At 41.9% G+C, this 15,906-nt stretch overlaps 1 protein-coding gene and 1 long non-coding RNA gene across 5 annotated transcripts in view; one reads left to right on the top strand and one right to left on the bottom strand.

Annotated features, from left to right (window-relative positions):
- The window catches only part of LOC146865550 (baculoviral IAP repeat-containing protein 1-like), a 649,379-nt gene that overhangs the window by 126,886 nt on the left and 506,587 nt on the right, over positions 1-15,906 (top strand). The gene's annotated exons all lie outside the window — the stretch shown is intronic.
- Positions 6,183-7,747, bottom strand: LOC146865551 (uncharacterized). Of its 3 annotated transcripts, none has more exons than XR_014970324.1 (5): positions 7,625-7,747; positions 7,383-7,536; positions 7,159-7,290; positions 6,893-7,024; positions 6,183-6,494 (listed from the first exon to the last, which is right to left on the bottom strand). It is a non-coding gene; the product is annotated as an uncharacterized LOC146865551 (long non-coding RNA). The 3 variants fall into 3 exon arrangements; XR_014970323.1 differs by having other exon boundaries at positions 6,893-6,997; XR_014970322.1 differs by lacking the exon at positions 7,159-7,290 and having other exon boundaries at positions 6,893-6,997.

Raw genomic sequence — 15,906 nt, 5'->3', positions numbered from 1 at the left:
AAGGGCGAGTGACACTCTGACTGATAATTATCAAAACTGTGGAGTAGTCTGGCTACCAACTGGTCAGAATCCGAGAGAGAGCCTGATGGCTCTTTGTATGTGTAAATTTTTGTTGACTGACACCTAAGGGAGGAAGCAACTAAACCTTTCACAAACTCTTCAATCAGAAACTCACGGGTCTGTAATGAGGTACAATTCAGGGGTAGGAGGCTCTTATAGCCACACAAGTAACACAGTGAGTTCAATAGTGTTTGAAACTTGTCGCATGTAGTAGGTTTCCTAGAATCCGGTAGGGAAAAGTCATTTTAAATGAGAAACCTATGCTCTTGAGACCCCTTCTCTTACTCTTCAAACCATTAACTAGAAGCAGGCTATTACCAAATGAGGATGAAAGCAATAGATGAGATGATGAAAGGAGAAGAACGAAAGGGAGAGAATAAAGGGCAAGGTTCTGAAGAGTGCCGGCTTTAGGGCGGTGCAACAGGTGCCGATCTTGGGTCGCTGCTTCGGGGAGCTATGTATTTTGAAATATCTTCGTTAAAACAACTGCTGTAGAGTTCCTTGTGTACCCAGCAATTTTCAGGGAACATTAAACATGTCGAGTGATTAATGTATGTCCTGTAGAGGTCTGAGTTTTGTCTAGTTGGAGTTTTTTCACTAATCATTAAGTGGCGCAGAGATTTGATGTGCCTGCTGCATGAGTAATTAGGAGTTACAGAATTGTATTTTATTTAGATATCTCATTCTGTTATTGCTTTTGTCACAGTGATCCTTGTGTTAGTAAAACCAACCCCAACCAATCTGTTACATTTTAAATCTGGAATTAAGGCTTCTCCAGACCAAGCAGTTTTATGACGTGACTCCTAGACCTTGTACATGTGAACTTGTAGTCCTCATTGTCTTTTGCAACATTTCCTATATGCTGATCTACTCTCTTGTATGGTTAATTGTTTCTGTATATTGCGTGTGTCACGTAAAGTGCTCGGTAATGTAAAGTAGCGCTATAAAAAATTAAATACATGTGAAGAATGGGCTACGAAGAGATGAGGGGTACCGTTAGAGGTGGTAGAGAAGGAGATCATTTGGAGCACCTATAAAATTGTCACAACAGGTGCTACCTGCTGTAAATCCGGCCCTGATTCTGATGACGGCTTAACCAAGATCTGTATTGTAAACATGACACGACCATTAAGAAATGCGAAAGTTTTGTCTGCAGCATTTCTTTGCCAGCTTGTTTGGAATATTGAGTTAAAAAATATTGAACAGCAGAAATATCAGCAAGCAAAATATCATGAAGGTAAGTATACACTGGGAAGTGTAGATTTATTATATCTAACTCCACATCTACGCACCATGCAGACGTGCTTATTGTAAAGGTACATATATGTGGGGTTAGTTATAATAAACCTGTGCTTATTCATACATTTACTATCACGGTATTCATGTGGTTGATATTCTGGTCGCAATACTATTGCAGGTCAGTGTTTAAAACTCAATATTCTAGTACCATTCCTTATGAACTAGTGCTGGAGGCTGGAGCCCACCCCAGCTTACTGGAATCTATTTTCTTAGGGGACTAGTAAATGCCCTTCTAGAGGTGCCACAGGGAGAACATTATTTCCTGGTACAAAGGAAGCAGTACTTCGTAATTTCCATCCAGTGGATCACAATGTCACAAAGGACGGCTTTCTAAAGAAATTGAGGTAATGGCTAGCTCCTGAGACTAAAGCCAATCCCTCACTAATTAAGGCTCCTTGTTCAAGAGGTGCGTTTGATGATGTTGAGTGTGCATGCAGTTCCTCAGCTGTTAAACTTTCTCCATGGATGTGCAGATTATCACACTGATTTACTGAAGGTTTAGATCCGGACAGAGGTGTGAATTTCTCCAGTTATTAAGCAAGCAAAAGAACTGGAAGATCTTCATGGTCTACTAGACATCTGTCTTGAAAAGCAAAGAGTTACAGGTCAGCCAAGGCACTCGCGCACCTCCTCATGCAGGATATCTACATTTGGAGCCAATACCTGTGTGAGAAGTTTTGGAAGAGAAATGCTGAGGATAATACTGCAAGCAGGTAATGTTTCAGACCTATGGCGAAGCCCAGAATTTCTGACTGCACAGACGGCATGGAGATATAGCCTTGGAAGGTCTTCGAGATGTAAAAAATCCTTTTCACTAGATCAGTGTCAATATTGCCTGTAGAGGTGTCACCTTGTAGAAAATGGGATGAGTGAATCAATTGCTTGCCTTCAGCTGTATATCAATCCGATATTCCCTGAACAACATGGTAGTAGGAGAGAAAATGGAATACATTCCCAAATCTCTCTGATACTATAATTCTGTACAATGGTTCCCTTCAGCCCAGTACATGGACCCTTCCTCCAGTACAGGGCATTGAATTAAACATCTTGTAAAAGTGGTGGGAACAAACAGATGCTCTGGAGGTTGGATGATAACAGTTGTAGCGTATCTTAGAGATACTGTCAACTAAATTCAAAGATTCAAAATATCTGATCTCTACTACTTGAAAGTGAAGGAGAGATCAGCCTCAAGTCTTAGCATAGTAAACAGAATAAAGTAAGAGGCGGAGGCTGTGTGGGGAATCGCAGGGGTTGCCTCAGCTCATGCCTCTGAGTTGACTTGGTTGTTATGTCAGGGATTAGCTATTCCTTATTTGATAGACAGCTGCCCACCTATCCATCATTCCGAATCGCTCTCTTATTGCTGCAGCACTCATCAAGAAACAGCTCCAACTGCATGGAACTACTCCTCGAACTGACGCCATTTCCAAACTAAGGCTAACAACATTGGTGACTTCAACTTACAGGTCCTCACATGTCACTGAGGAAATGTAAGCGCTTGGGTTCCAACAGATAGTTAGTGGTCTAGCACCTGTCAAGGCAAGCAGGCACCCTGGCAAGCAGGCTTGTTTAGCTTTTTACCACTTACTTGGTGCCATTCCTTACACTTCAGCTAGAACATTTCAGCTGTCGGAATTAACTGCCCCAGGATGAAAAAGTAGGGTGACTGTTTTTATTAAATGAAAAAAGTATGGGCACGACAATATCTTCAAGCACTACTGTGAAACCTTGGAGCTATTGAACCAGCCACAGACATAGGCTGATCACTGTTTCATCTCCACTAACCTATCCAATATTACATACAAGCCCACCTCCTGTAATTCTTACAATACCCCTCAAGCCTTTACAGAAACATTAGAAACATTCCTCTAGAATTATTGTCACTATACATCAAAGCCAGCGGTCAAAGTGCGTTAAAAAAAGCATGGGAACTCTGCTGGTTCTTGCAATGGGGGTGGGGTGAGTGAGCGTGGGGGCGGGGTCAAAGGCATGGCAAATACTGTAACTTTTTCCGGTCTTTCACCGTCAGGTAACTAGATATAAAAAAAACGCACAGTTTAAATGAAGAATACATGCAAGTTACATTAAGCAGTGGAAAATGCACTATTATGCATTATGAAACTTCTAATATTTAATGTACTTCAGAGGTCCGTGTCTGTAACCATAGAGCCACATAATTGAATTCTGGTTAGTGTAGTGGAGAAAAGTGAATTGTGTATGTTTAGTGCTACTAGATCCCAGTCTGTGACAGAAAGCACTGTGAATATGTAAGTCATTATTTTGAACTTGCATTACACACAGTATAAGATAGGCTGCTACAAAATGTGCAAAAAGGTTTAGAATAAAAAAAGTGCTTCTAAAATTTAGATTTTAGTAATACCCAGACTGTATGCAGTGCAATTTTTTCATAACTGTCCTTTAAAAGCACACCCTTCACAGCCCAGCTGGTAATTCCCTTGCAATCCCATTAAAAAAACAAGCATTGGCTTAGCCAATAGGTCTCGCTTTTGGGACCTTATAAGTGTTTAGCCATGCAACAGTTGCATAACTAAATACTTATAAGGTCCCAAAAGCGAGACCAATTGGCTATGCCGCGAAAGTGATTGCGATCGTGATCAAATATCAATTTCGTTGCGTGCACTGCATCCCCAAATGCGATGTAGTGAACGCAACGAAATTCGTTTTATTAATTTATATATTAACTTACCTGTAAACCTCCGTAATCAATAGTTTACTACCCCCCACCCTGCCCCTCCCCACGTCACCGCCCTGCAGTTACTCCTACTACCGACCGCGGCTGGTCCCATGTGCGAAGAGTCGTTTTGGTAGGAGTGCTAATGTAAGCATTTGCTAGACGATCTGGTTTCGGCTTCCAGAGAAGATCCCAGATTACAAGACCGGCTATCGCCCGGTCCATATGTAGCCAGTGTTTGTCCAATTCTCGGTGGGACCACTCGGCTATAACCCAGAGCTGTGCTGCTTTATAATAGAGTGTCAGGTCAGGCATCGCTAGGCCTCCTTCATCTGTGGATTTTCTTAGGAGATGGAATGGCAGCCTCGGTCTCTTATTTTGCAGACACATTTTTTAAGCAGTATGTGTGCTCTGTGTAAGAAGCCTTGCACTAGGATGATGGGGAGGCTCTGAAACAAACATCTTAAATAAAGGCATGAAGTCTGCAGATCCAGGATAAATAAAGAGGTGACTAGCGCTTGAGGTCAGCCTGTAGTTGGGTGAGAAGCGGAGGATAATTGGCAACAAACAAGTATGATATTTTGGTGGTTAATTTAATCCCTAGATATCCTTCTTGGCCCGTTGAAATGGTGTAGGTGCCTCTAAATTTCTCATTTCCGCTTCTGGCAGCGTTAGGTTTAGAAGGAATGATTTAGGGAGGTTAATTTTGAGACCAGCTACCTGCTCAAACCGGGTCAGCTCCTCTTGTACTGCAGTCAGTGAGCATAGGGGGTCCGACAATGTCAACAAGACGTCATCGGCGAACAGAGATATCTTATGTTCGTCGGAATCAAAGGGCACCCCTTTAATCTCCGGTGACTCCCTAATAGTTGCCACCAATGGTTCAATACTGAGTGCAAAGAGGAGCGGGGACAGGGGGCAGCCCCTTTTCGTTCCTCTCCCCAACAAAAAAGGGTCTGATGCCACCCCGTTAACCAAGATCCTGGCACTCGGGGCTGCGAAGTTAGTTCATATCATGTTGATGAAGTTGTCACAGAATCCAAACCCATGGAGGACCTGGAAGAGAAAGGACCAGTCCACCCGGTCAAACGCCTTCTCGGCATCCAAACCTAGGAGTACTGCGGGAATCTGTTTCTTATGGGTTTTCTCTATTAAGTGGATCACCCTGCGTACATTGTCGTGTGTTTGTCTGACCCTAATAAAACCGGATTGGTCCGGGTGTATAAGATCTGGCATCAAGTTGTCTAACCGAGAGGCCAGTATCTTTATACAATTTAGCGTCCAGATTAAGTTGCGATATGGGGCGGTAAGAACAGCATAGCTGAGGGTCCTTCCCCACCTTAGGGATCACAGTGAATAATACTTCGCTCATGGGGCGAGTCACTTGGGTTGAGGTCGCTATGTGGTTAAAAAGAATAGTCAATTGGGGAATGAGTTCCACACTGAAGCTTTTATAGAATTGCACAGTCAGGCCATCCGTTCCCGGGGCCTTGTGCAACTTAAGGGTCTTGAGGGCAGACTGGACCTCCTCCTCCGAAATAGGTTCCCCAAGTTGTTCGTTCTGGGAAGGCGTTACCTGAGGCAGCGTCACTAAGTTCAGGTAATTTGCTTGGACGTGTAAGTTGGCTTGATCGGGTGTGTAGAGTGCATTATAGAAGTCTTTGAACATTCGCGCCTTCCCAGGTTCCTCCCTAATTTGGGCGACCGTGGGATCATTTATGCTTGCGATATACTCTCTTTCCCTTTTTACTCTCAGTTGTCTCGCCAAATGCGCCCCTTTTTTGTGACACTGAGCATATGATGTCTGCTGAAGGTGAAGCAAAGTCAACTCCGCCCTATTCGTGTAAATTGCGTGTAGTTTCCCTTCAGGGCCGTGACTTTTCTCTGAAGTGTAAGAGTGGGGTTGAGCTTGTGCTCGCTTTCTGCAGTCTGTAATTCCCCCTCTAAAAGTAACCTCTCTGTCGTCCTTTCTTTATTAAGGGCAGACATAAGGGACAGACAATGTCCCCGAATAACGGATTTGAACGTGTCCCAATTATTTGCCGCGGATGTGTCCTGAGGGTTTGAAATATACCAGAAAGGAGCGGAGTGATATTACATATTATAAACAAATAAATGCTGTAATCCAAAGTAAATTTTTTTGTTATTTGTTTTTATTTTATTTTTTATTATTCATTATATTTCTTTCTATGATTCCTCCTTGATTATTGCACAATTGATCTAATGTTCAGTAGTATTCCAATCAGCTAATACAATATTTTGTACCTAAACCATCACATGTAAAACTGTTCCATAGCATTCAATCAATTGTCATAATCATAGACACAAAATGTTTTCATAAATTCTAATATATCCCATCATAACAAATCAGTTGAGTAAATATTGCTCAATGTATGCAGTTACACAGCCAACGCGTTTCGTCCTATCTAGGACATCATCAGGGCTGTAATAAAAGGAAAGAAGAAAAAACATCATATCACAATACAAAAATTAAATGTATAGTCCTTCAATATTACTTACACAAGGAAGAAATATATCCATGATTTGCAAAACATGCCTATTTAACAATACAATCTTTTGTATCAAAGTCAGAAATCTCAATTTCTAATAAAACAGTGTTAACATAATCTCCATTCCAATAGTGATCTGATTGTCACACATAAATGTATCATCACCTGCATTCCCCTTTACTTCATTTAAACTTTCCCCTGTTCTTCCAGTTGTATTAGTGTATTTACCCTCGGCTTTTCATTTCTTTATTTTAATCTTATTTTGTTTTATTTTATTTTACATGTCCTAATTAACATGAAGATAACCAGCAACACCTTGCCCCTAACATACCTTGTTCCATGTTTATCATCATTTTGAAATTCGACTATTAATTTTCTAGACGATTCAGGAAGATGTCAAGAATCATTCAATGTGTATCCTTTCCAACGTCGCACCCTTTATTTAAAAAAAAAAAAGTATAATCTAAAAAATGAAAATAAAAATAAAATAACTATATATTCACTCACTGTTGACCCTTCCATCATAGAGCAATTCTACCTCTTTCCTATTGCCAATCATACCCAAAAACTTCCATATCCCTACTAATAATTTCTCACCTCCGTTTTAATTTGGTCAGCCCTTCAAAATCTGTACTCTCATTTAATTCGATACCAATTTCAGTCCTCCATTTCTGGCACTTATCATACATTTTTCATCCTGTTAAATTCTTCCATATATTAATAGTTAGTCTAAAAAAAAATATATAATAAAAGACACCCCATTAGTGGCACTCTTTCTATCCCCCGGTAAGAAACTGGTGCGTCCCATTTCAGTCTCGTACCTTGTATTACTGTGTCTTCATGACCCTTCACGTCCGATCAGATAGCCCTGTTCCATAGCTTGAAATCACCATCATTTCATTTAAAACAAATAGGCACCAATCATTGTTCCTAGTATTCCATCCTGTTCCATTCTCCCGTATATATATAATTGATCTGGAAATATAACAAAAGGGCAACCCATTAATATCACTCCTTCCAACCCTCCGATAAGAAAACAAAGCGCCCTATTTCAATCTCATACCTTGCAGCAAAAAATCCTCGTGACTCACTCAGCCGGTCCGATAGCCCTGCTCTGTAGCCTAAAACCACCAACGTTCCTTTTAAAATAGTCAAGCACCAATCATTGATTCCGTATTCAAGGCCTCATTACCGTATAGCTTCAAGTGTTCCCTATCTGGTCCGCCTATTCAACCTGCCAATCAGATCACGTTTAACTTACGTAATATTCCAAGCATGGTCTGGAAACCTTTCAGTAAGATCCAGAACCAATCATTATTCCTAATTTAAAGACCTCATTAACATAAAAGCTTCAGTAGCCCCCTATCTGGTCCGCTAGATTTACCGCCATTGCTATCGCTGTACAATATTCTGAACGTTTTACCGGAAACCATCCAATATACGTGGCCTTTCCCCAACACTTCTTACCCTTAACCCGTTTCGAGTCGTAATACAAGAGAACCAATCACCGGTTCCCCTGATTTAAAATCCAATCACAACATTCTTACGATATTCGATCCCGATCCTAAGTTAATTCAACTTCATTCCCCAATTGACATGTTGATAATGTCACTCATCTAGTGTGCCATTAATCTCACAAATCCCGTTTTACCCGTAAACAACGGAGATGAAGGAATCCCTGTTCTATTCGCTGGTTACGCCACCAATGCACTCGTCTTTATCTGTACTGAAATTCGGCCTTAGTCCAGTATCCATTTTGCCTACTAATCATTACTCCCGTCCGTCACTCTATTCACCGGTCCCCATTCAAGACCACATACGCCGGTCCCTCGCTGAAAAGCTCATAAATCCTGCATTAATTTAACTCCGTTTACGGACAACGTTACTTCCAATGTATCATAACTAGTCCACCGAAATTGTCTCTAAACTCCATTTCAACCGTGGAAGACGGAAATGAAGGAATCCGTACAAATTCCCGCCAATGAAGGAGGTGGCGTATGGTGACCATTATGAATAATCACTATTCGCCCCTCCTAATGAGTCTGTTATAAACTCCATGTCTAATGTACAAGTGCACAATTAAAACTCATTATTATTAATACGCAATACAATGGCTAATCAAATCTTAAATAGTACTACCACAATTTATAATACTGTATTCCAAGGGACAATTCCCTACTATATTAAGATAATGTTAACACTAAAGTATCACACTTTACAACTGCCCACAGTCACCAAATGCCACCATCGCTTTATTTCTACTCCTGCTAAAAAAAATGTTTTTTTTTTTTTCCTTCACATGATTATACGATCCTGCCCCATATCCATTAGTAACACATCACTTGAGAGGATACCACTATTTTTCATTCTAAAAAATAATGGAGCTCAGAGTCACTGTTCAAACCTAGCTCCACTGTTCTACATCTACTAATCCAACGTGCCTCCTCCTGTCTGATTTTTAATTCCCAATTCCCTCCTCTACGTCCTAATTCTATTTTCTGTATCCTATGAAACCTCACATCTTTCCTCATAGGATGTGCCTCCTTAATATGCTGAAAAAGTGGTGATCTGCTATCCTCATTATTAATAGTTTATGTTCTTGTATTCGCAATTTCAAATTGCGCTTAGTGCTGCCTATATAAACTTTGTCACATGTACACACTATGGCATAAATGACCCCCGCACTGTTACAGTACAAAATAAAAACAAATAACAAAAAAAATGTACTTTCGATTACAGCATTTATTTGTTTATAATATGTAATATCACTCCGCTCCTTTCTGGTATATTTCAAATGTTGTGTATTTAAGTGGCTTTTAACGGTGGGCCACTGGAAGTGAGCAGGAGACTATTAACTAGAGGTAAAGATATTAATATACGAAATATTACTCTCTGGTGCACACACAGTTGCAGCCCTCATCGTTTCAATCATTAGATGTGTCCTGAGGGTTGTTTATTTGGAAGAAATCTCTAATGGAAGTCCTTAGTGAATCATGCAATGTTTTATCTTGGATTAAGGCATTAGGAAAGTACCATGTCTTGAGCCTGGATCTCCTGAATCACAGAGCCTGGAATGGCCTTGTCCTACTCTCCAGCGCTACTACCCTCTGCGGTTAGTCAGAATGTAAGGGTAATCTACTTTCCAAGATGGGACCTAAATCTAGTTCCGAGTGTGCCGCTGCGTAGGGACTCCAAAGAGCCTCCAGCTCTATCCTCAAGTTTGAGCTCGTCATATTTCACTCCTCCCCATCTACAGTCTCTCTTACATGGGGTGGCCTCCACCCTCCTCAAGCATGCACTCCCAGCCTGTTGCCGATGCGGGCAGCTACGAGGGTTGCTGACTGGACCGCCTTACACTTGCTAAGGCTGTGTGTTGCGAGGTGCTCCAATGGTAGCACACCGAGGAGAGCGGAGTGTGCCCCACTGCTATTGTGGAAAATCTACCTTGTGTGGGGCCCCAGTGTCATCATGAGGCATCTCGTCCGCCGCGGGCGCCATGTTAGGGTCAGACACCGCCGATTCTGGTTCACCTTAGGGGTTTAATGGTGAATTTCTGCCCAAAAGGTGAGAGAACCCTCTCCAATTAACGACTCTCGCTGCAGTGCTTACTGCCTCTTCAAACTGGTGAGCACTCCGCTTGTCTCTCCCTTCCACGTTGTGCTGTAGGGAAATGAAGGCCGTCGCGTCTCCTGCCTCGCATTGCATTTACTCACCGGGCCACTGAAGATTGGTCATCTCTCCCGGTCCTCCGAGTGCAGCCTACTTCAAATTGCTATTCCTCGCGGTAGGCCTGCTCCCCCACCTCCTGCACGGCACTCCGGCGGGAGCAATGGCATCCCACTCAGCCCTCAGTCACTCGCCATCCGCTGATCCAAACACAGTTCCAGACATTGCAAAAGGGATCGGAGTCGTCATACCAGGAGTATTTGCATACTTTGGTTAGCTTTAGCTCGATGGTGTCTGTAGTTAAGTCCTTTTTGGCAGCAGAGCCATCATGGATCACGTCCACACGGCCATCTTGGCTGGCCACACCCCCTTCAGTTCCATTTTTAACAAGATATACTTCAATGTTCAGGCTGCCCTAGACATTCTTGCGCCAATTAAATCTTAACCTAAACAAGGCGTTCAAGACAACAGGTGGTTTAAGACAGAACTTGTGGAACTGACACACCACAAATGAAACCTAGTACACCAATGGTGCAGTCTATGCCTATTGAAGCCAAAACCCACTGCAAGATGCATAGAAATAGAAATCCAAGGAAATCAGTAAAACCAAAAAGGCATATCTTGCAAAGAGCATTCATGAGTTTGTGAACAAATCAAAAGAACTTTTTAAAATTTACCCTGGCTGGCTCTAAAGAGTAACTTGTGTACACACTGAGAAACTGCCTAAACTGTCTGCCAACTTGGATGCAGACCGTTGCTCAGCTGTATGTCTTAAACAACTGCTTCTTGCTCCTGCATTTGATGCAACAAATATGATAAATGCCTCCCTCCAATAAGGAATCTTACCAGACTCTTTAAAGCATGTTACTGCCTCCTCACTTTAGAAAATATGAAAAGCAGACCCCAATATCCTAGCTATCTATAGGTACGTATTACACTCCCCTTGCTCAGCAGGTCCTTGATAAATGGACATGCATAATTAAACCACTTCCTTCATGACAATCAGTCTGTGTTTGGATGCTCAAGGGACACCAAAACAGAGAAAGCCAATATAAGGGATAAGCGTCTATGCTAAATGGATGAAGTTAAGAATTCAGCCCTTATACTCTTTGACCCATTCACAGCATACCCCACTGTTAACTGTATATATTTGTTGTACAGGCTTGAAAACATGTCATGAATAGCAGACACTGCTCAATCCTGGAAGAACCCCTCTCTATTCAATCACAATCAAAATGTTAGGTAGGAACAACAGGATATTCCCCACAGCTCCTCTCTTTCCTATTAGGTGATTAACTTGGATAAAGGAGATCTACATATGCATGATCATAACCAGGACTGAGACCATCCATTGTAGATGAAAAATGTAAAACGTCTTACTACTCTTTGATGGTTTCCAGAAACTTTTTCAACGCAGGGAATCACAACGCGGTCGTTACAACGACCGCGCTGTGATTCCGCATACCATTACTCCGCAAGCCGGACCAACGACTTGCGGAGGGGGGGGGGGGGGGGGGGTTGTATTTAATATCCAACACCTTCCCTAGTGTCCGCACAGACTGGAGTTGGAATAGTAAATTATACTATTCCAACATCCAGCGCCCCCCTCCGCAAGTCGTTGTTCCGACTTGCGCAGTAATGGTATGCGGAATCACAACGCGGTCGTTGTAACGACCGCGTTGTGATTCCCTGCAGGGAAAAAGGCTGCGGAATAACGTCATAGATTCGTCTCCAGGTCACCCTCTACCCAACTCAAGCGAGAAACCTGGGCATAGTCTTCACTTCTCAGATGTTCATGTCACAAGTCAATGCTGTGTTTATAGGGATCAGTCCTCTCTTAATCCTTCTATACAAAGCATTCAAATTATTCCAAATTTTCCACTGGGTGTAACTAACCAAAGCTCTTGTTTCAATTTTGGACCTCTGTAGACTTATTTACATTGGCTTCCTCAAAATGCTTACTGATAAGATGCAAAAATAACAAACCTAGGCAGTTAGAAAGTGTCTTAACACTGTAAGCAGAACCACATGAATCCTTGCCCAAAGCTCTCCACTGGCTATTAGTCAAAACAGGATGAAATTCAGGGTCCTTCTCACTATCCACAAAGTCTACTGGGATAAAAGCCTTAAATACCTGGAAAACCTAATTGAGATTAGAAATCATTATGGGAATTCCCGGAATACACCTTGTCTCTCCCAAGGCAGCTGTTGTTTAGACCACATACCCCAATTCATGATAAACCTTGAATGGCTCAACTGATGCTAGGTCTATTAATGAAGCCACCCGCTTGGTTCATAAAATCATCCATACAAGTCACTCCTGTATATGGCACTGATATTGACATTTTGGGGAGGACATGTCTCACTGTGGACTTTCAGACACTTGTTCTGTAGACCAAGAGTTTTAAGACACATCACACTTTATCGTAATCGTTCTAAAGCTGTGTCCTAAGAATCTGTCAGTTTTTAACTCAGTGAATCTACTTTCAATGTGACTTTCAAAAAAGCATAGGAAACCAATCTTGTTTGAAAGAAATCATCCATCTCTATCATCTTAAAGCCGTATCCTCCTCACTATGTTGGCAGTAAGGTTGTCTCAATCTATCTTGAGTTCTGTTCTGCTCCCACAGAGTACTGGGCAGAACCTGCCCTGGACATGGGGATAAAATTGATAGGCAATTTTGCCCAGGTATCCACAATTATGTTAGGTAACATAAAGGGGGAGGCAGCAGTAGTGGCTATGCGCCAACGCCTGAGGGGTGGAAAGTCACTCCTACACAACCGGAGCGAGAACTACCTAAATTTATCGAAGAAACCTATGCTTCGCTGGGTAGAGATAACTTGGGAGCTAGACCTGGAAAACCACAAATAACAAGCAATCCTGAAAAGGATAACTCAAAGAAAGCACCCAATTATTTCAAAAAGAAATGGGATAACAAACTATCAAAAAATAATACGCAGAATGCATTACAATCACGGGGTGGATATCCTCAGCAGGAGCCCTCAGATAGAAAATAAATCTTAGCAACCGTGATAATATTAAAAACCTGACAGGTGTCAGGATACTTGCACACGTTCCTCTTGTTTCTTTCAGGGTTCATCAAAAAACTCGGAGAGGGAAGAACGGTCAGGACACAGATCAGGAGAGCGAGCCAAGCCAAGAGATATACATCGCACTTCAGACCAGATTATTAAACAAAAACTAAACCTCAATTTAAAAAGAATAAATGGTAGCTGGCCTTAAAATAAGAAATGCCCAGGCTACTGAGGACTCTGCAACTGAACAGGAAATCGGCTCTGATGATGCAGGACAGCGCAGCAAAAGTAACAATAGCTCGACAGAACCTGATGAAAATTTCTGGTGACAGCATCGTTGAATGATCGTATCACGGTGGAGACACCAGATACAAGGGTAAGTGTCCCACATCGATTACACACAATCATGCTCCAAATGGAGGGGGACATACCCCAGGAAAGTGAATAGTCTCTTTTGAGAGAACCTGACATATGGGTACAATATCCTTTTGGCTGAAAAAGATCGGCCACCTGAGTACCCAAAGAAGTAAAATGTAATTTTACCGGCCTTCTCCGACCTCGTTCTAGAGTCACTAAAACATTCATACTCACAGGAGTGGCCCTTAGGGCTAGCTCCCACACTCTACTGCAATCATGTAGGGTGGGATGCTGAGTCTCCTCACCATGAAATCTCATTAGAATCTACTCCTACTCCCCAGAGGCAGTACCCGATAAAACATGATGCAAAGAAACAAGTCAGGGAGATATTAGATTGTCTTGAGTACCAAGGTGTGATTGAAAATTGCACCTCTTCAATTAATAATCCTTTGTTTTCTGTAATAAAACCAGACACTTCATACTGTCTAGTTTTAGACTACAGGCCTATAAACACATGCAAACAAACCTTTGCATTACAAAGTGCACACAGTGCTGCATTAATGAATAACATTTTGCGGAAAAAATACAAAACAACACCAGATATCTCAAATGGATTTTCTGCCACAATATAGTGCCTGAAAGCAGACATCTGACAGCATTCTTGGCCCTTGGCTCTCAACACCAATTCTGTAGACTTCCCCAAGGGTATAAGAATAGCCCTGGGTTGTTCTCAGCAAGAGTAACAGAGTTACTTCAAATTTGTGATGAGGAGGCAATGTCCTATGTATATGATATTTATCTGACAGACGAGTTATTGGATCACTTGCTCAGGGTAAACAACATAATTTTGGGGTTCGCCACTGTGGGCTACAAAGGTAACTTTAAAAAATGAAAAATTGCCCACTTCAATGTCCTATTTTTGGGATATGAGCTATCAAGTGAAGGAAAAACCTGGCAGCTAATGTTTTGTAGAAAAATGTGCCCTGCTCTGAAAGGTTTACAATTAATTTTACAATTTTTGGCAAAACATACATTTTGGATTACTTAGAAAAGGTAACACCTTTCTACACCTAATCAGACCTGATTTTTCAGTTACAAATTGGACACAGGAACACATAGAAATTCTCCGTTCCGTACAAGCTGACATCATAGCTTCCAAACACTTATACACACGTGTAAATACTACGAATTTGGTGATCCTTGTAGTCGCGGGTCAATCACGGTACACTTACCTCACCTTCAATGAAGGCGAAACTGTGCCCATTGCATACAAATCTTATTTGTACACAAACGCTGAAATGCGTTTTGCATTCACAGAAAAGATACTGAGAGCAGTACAGACGGTTGTAGTGAGAGAAAGAGCACTAGCACAGGGGAAATGCATAATTGTCGTGACTCCAGTACCAACCTTAGAAGCTGTTACCAAACCAAGTGTTTCAAACACAAAAGCACTGCATCTGCGATGGATTCAATGGGCTAATTCTCTCACTACAACAGATGTGGACTATAAATTTGATTCTACATTAAAAACACAAGCATTCCTGCAGTATGAACAAGAATATCCTCTCCCAAATTAAATAATGCCTCTAGATCAGTATGAATACATCATTTATACTAGCGGATCTGCCCAGCCTGTCGTAGGAAGTTAACAGCAATACAGCGCAGCATGTGCGATTGTGAAGGGACATATGCTGGACGGCAAGTTCCGACCTAGCAATACACATACACAGTCTCTAGGAGATTGCACGGCACAGCTGGCAGAACTGAAAGACCTGATACTGGCCCTACACAAATACGGATCAGGAATTCCCCACACTCATTGTGTGCAATTCGTTTTACTGTGTTCAGTCATGCAATGAATATCTTCACCATTAGGGCCAGAATGGGTTTAGATATTCCTATGGTTGCACAATAAAGCCGAGTTGCTTTGGGAACAGGTGGCAGAGCTGAAAAAATGCTTGCCACAGGCTCATGTAATTCACACATTGAATCATCAGCGTGTTGGCATGCACGTTGAAGGGAATTCATTGGCTGATGAAGCCGCCAAGGCGACAGTGCAAACTGCTTCCGTTGCTCCAATCACTCATTCTAGCACAAGGATAGATAATGATAGCTGTGAACACTACACTCAACAACAGCTCAGCCTTGCCAAAAGGTTTTCCACTCAAGTACTCCTACAAGTTAGATACGCAACACATTCCGTATGCTCAAATTCCAGGATTAGTGGATAGTGTGATACCAAACATGGATCCCAGATTAGGATTAAACCTAGCTGCACACGAGGGT

Source organism: Triturus cristatus, chromosome 2_1, assembly GCF_964204655.1.
Source record: "Triturus cristatus chromosome 2_1, aTriCri1.1, whole genome shotgun sequence".
NCBI classification, from domain to species: Eukaryota; Metazoa; Chordata; class Amphibia; order Caudata; family Salamandridae; genus Triturus; species Triturus cristatus.
This window is presented reverse-complemented; position numbering and strand designations above follow the sequence as displayed.